The sequence below is a fragment of the Pinus tabuliformis genome, chromosome 1_2, assembly GCF_031772625.1.
Source record: "Pinus tabuliformis cultivar Carrire ecotype Pingquan chromosome 1_2, CPIR1, whole genome shotgun sequence".
NCBI classification, from domain to species: Eukaryota; Viridiplantae; Streptophyta; class Pinopsida; order Pinales; family Pinaceae; genus Pinus; species Pinus tabuliformis.
The window spans coordinates 1,263,219,347-1,263,222,795 of record NC_142298.1 but is presented as its reverse complement, the minus strand read 5'-3'; the positions used below and the strand labels follow the sequence as shown (position 1 = coordinate 1,263,222,795).

Here is a 3,449-nt window from a genome sequence, read left to right as displayed (position 1 = left end):
ACTATCTTTTAGGATAGTCCACTGAAGTGAAACAAACACCTCTGAAGTGAAACACTGGCAGGTGGTAACACGACTATCTTTTAGGATACCACTGAAGTGAAACAAACACCTCTGAAGTGAAACACTGGCAGGTGGTAACACGACTATCTTTTAGGATACCACTGAAGTGAAACACCTGGTAGGTGGTAACACGACTATCTTTTAGGATACCACTGAAGTGAAACACCTCTGAAGCGAAACACTGGCAGGTGGTAACACACTGGTGGTGCCACACTGCCAAATATGGCAAGTGGCATGAGTATCAAAAACTTTGGATAATTAGATAAAGGTATTAAGACTTGTATAAAAATCACACCTCTGAAGTGAAACACTGGGAGGTGGTAACAAACTGACAGGTGGTGCGCCAAATATGGCAAGTGGCATGAGTATCAAAAACTTTGGATAATTGGATAAAGGTATTAAGATTTATATAAAAATCACAAGGGAAATCCATATTTGGATAAACCCTGAAAGACCATTCCCACCTCATGGGCTCCACCATAACAATGAAAACTTTGGATAAAGGTATTAAAACTTGTATAAAAATCACAAAGGGTATTAGAACTTGTGATTTTTGGATAAAGGTATTAAAACTTGGCAAAGGTATTAAAACTTGTATAAAAGTCACAAAGGGTATTAGAACTTGTGATTTTTGGATAAAGGTATTAAAACTTGTATAAAAATCACAAAGGGTATTAGAACTTGTGATTTTTGGATAAAAGTATTAAAACTTGTATAAAAATCACAAGGGGAATTCATACTTGGATAGAACTTGTGATTTCTGGATAAAGGTATTAAAACTTGTATAAAAATCACAAGGGAAATTCATACTTGGATAAATGCTGAAAGGCCATTTCCATCTCATACGACCATTTCCATCTCATGGGCTCCACCCTAAACAGTGAAAACTTTGGACAAACTTAATATAGCCCAATCTTAAAGCGAATCCATACTTTGGATAAAACCCATCTGCCAATTGCATATTTTGTAACTCCGCAATAAGACCTCTAAAATTAAACCCATTTGCCAATTGCATATGCTGTAACTCCCCAATTAAACCCGTTTGCCAATTGCATATTCTGTAACTCCCCAATAAGACCTCTAAAATTAAATTTTGGATAAAACAATTATTTTGGCAAAAACGTTGGTTAAATACATTGGTCAACGCATAAAATTAAACTTTGGATAAAACAATTATTTTGGGAAAAAAGTTGGTTAAATACATTGTTCAATGCAAATTAATATCGATTCAACGCCGATTCTCTCGCTCGAGTCCCTGCTACGGCAGGGACTAATAATCGAAAGAACAAACCATTTTCCACCCTTGGCCTATGCACGTCTCGAATTTTTGATTCTCTAACCGCACTGAAAGAAATAGCTGATTATCGTGTAAGGAGCATATAAAGTAGCAGGGACTAATAATAGAAAGAACAAACCATTTTCCACCCTTGGCCTATGCACGTCTCGAATTTTTGATTCTCTAACGGCACTGAAAGAAATAGCTGATTATCGTGTAAGGAGCATATACAGTAGTAAAGGGAAAACAGTTGACTCTCTTGGAATGAAGAGCAAATCCCTAACCGTAGTTAAGGATAAAAATATAAAAATCGAATTTCTAACCTAGTAAAGGAAAACATAATTCTTATAAAAATCAAAGAGTAGATTTCGAACCTGTAGCCTTCACTCCAGAGCAAATCTCTAACCGTAGTAAAAGAAAACATACATTTTAAATTAAATAATAAAAATAAGCATCACTTCTTGGCCTGTGCAGGTCTCGAATCAAATAATAGAAACAACTTCCTTGGCCTATGCAGGTCTCGAACCTGCGACCTTCGCGTTATTAGCACGACGCTCTAACCAACTGAGCTAATAGGCCACGTGTTATTAAATAGTCGAACTAATTTTCAGCAGTAACACATAGTTCTAACGTTTATCAGTTACGGCCAGCTCCATCATCCATGGCTCGTGAAAACGAAGATTATTGTACAAAATCTACAAGGTCGACCGGTTATTGTCAGAAATATATTCTCTTAAAAATGGGACACAATATTCTATAGAGGAAAATATCCTAATATTGATATGAATTTCAACTAAGAAGAGGGGTCTGTCTTCTTCAAATCTGTCATTCTAAGAGTCTGCATAAGTTTACTTTCTGGACAATTCTCTAAGATTCAGAGGACTTCTCTGACAAAAGGTGAGGCTTCACCTACATCCTATAGAATCTACAGAAATGTAATCTCAAGAGTCGGTCTAGTTTGTCGGAATCTCCTACATTTACCATGATCCCTATGTATCTTGTCAGGGAGTTATGATCCGAGGAGATGCCTCCTGCTCCTTTGTAGATCTATACATAAGAGAGGAGAAGTTCATTCTCCTCATGGGAAGTTGGAGGCAGTCTTAGTCAATTTTTGCCCAGTAAACTACAATCACCATCAATTAACATGTACAGTAATTGCAATTGACAACGGTAATGGAATGAAGAGCAAATGTACAAGAAAAGTGCTCGTAATACTTAAAGCAGCCGCTTTTTGATGGGGTGAGAGAATAAATCTGTTAACCACGCTAACGGAAAGAAGTTGTGGACTGATAGGTGATTCTCGAGCAAATCTCTAGCCGCACTAAAGAAACAACTGATTCTCTTGGAATTACAGCAAATTTCTAACCGTAGTAAAGGAAAAGGAAAAGAATAAAAGTCAAATAATCGAAAGAATAAACCATCTACGTAGGTTTCGAACCTGTGACCTTTGCGTCATGACAGAAAATAACCGCACTAAAGGAAACAACTGATTCTCCTGGAATGAAGGGAAAATCTCTAACTGTAGTAAAAGCACTTGTAAAATAATAGAAAGAACAAATCATCTTCAACCCCTGGCCTATGCACGGCTCGAACTTGTGACCTTCACCTCATCAAAGCAAATCTCTAACAGCACTGGAAGAAATAGCGGTCTCTCTTGTAAGGAGCATATACAGTAGTAGTAAAGGGAAAACAACTGACTCTCTTGGAATGAAGAGCAAATCCCTAACCGTAGTAAAGGAAAAGGTACTCATAATAAAATTCAAATAATAGAAAGAATAAACCATCTTCAAAACATAGCCTAGGCAGGTTTCGAACCTGTAGTCTTCAGCCCATCCGAGCAAATCTCTAACCATACTAAAAGAAAACAGGCTTGTTATAAAAATAAAATCAAATAATAGAAAGAATAATATGATAAAGGAAAACATACTTACTATAAAAATCAAGTAATAGAAAGTAATATAAAAATCAAATCTCAAACCGCCGTAAAGGAAACTTCGACTGACAAAACATGCTTTATAAATCAAACAATACTCAACCGTTGGCCTATGCAGGTCTCGAACCTGCGACCTTCGCGTTATTAGCACGACGCTCTAACCAACTGAGCTAATAGGCC

At 36.8% G+C, this 3,449-nt stretch overlaps 2 non-coding genes across 2 annotated transcripts; both read right to left on the bottom strand.

Annotated features, from left to right (window-relative positions):
• Positions 1 to 1,841: 1,841 nt before the first annotated feature.
• Positions 1,842 to 1,915, bottom strand: TRNAI-AAU (transfer RNA isoleucine (anticodon AAU)). The gene has a single exon. It is a non-coding gene; the product is annotated as a tRNA-Ile (tRNA).
• A 1,460-nt stretch (positions 1,916 to 3,375) lies between these two features.
• On the bottom strand, positions 3,376 to 3,449 carry TRNAI-AAU (transfer RNA isoleucine (anticodon AAU)). The gene has a single exon. It is a non-coding gene; the product is annotated as a tRNA-Ile (tRNA).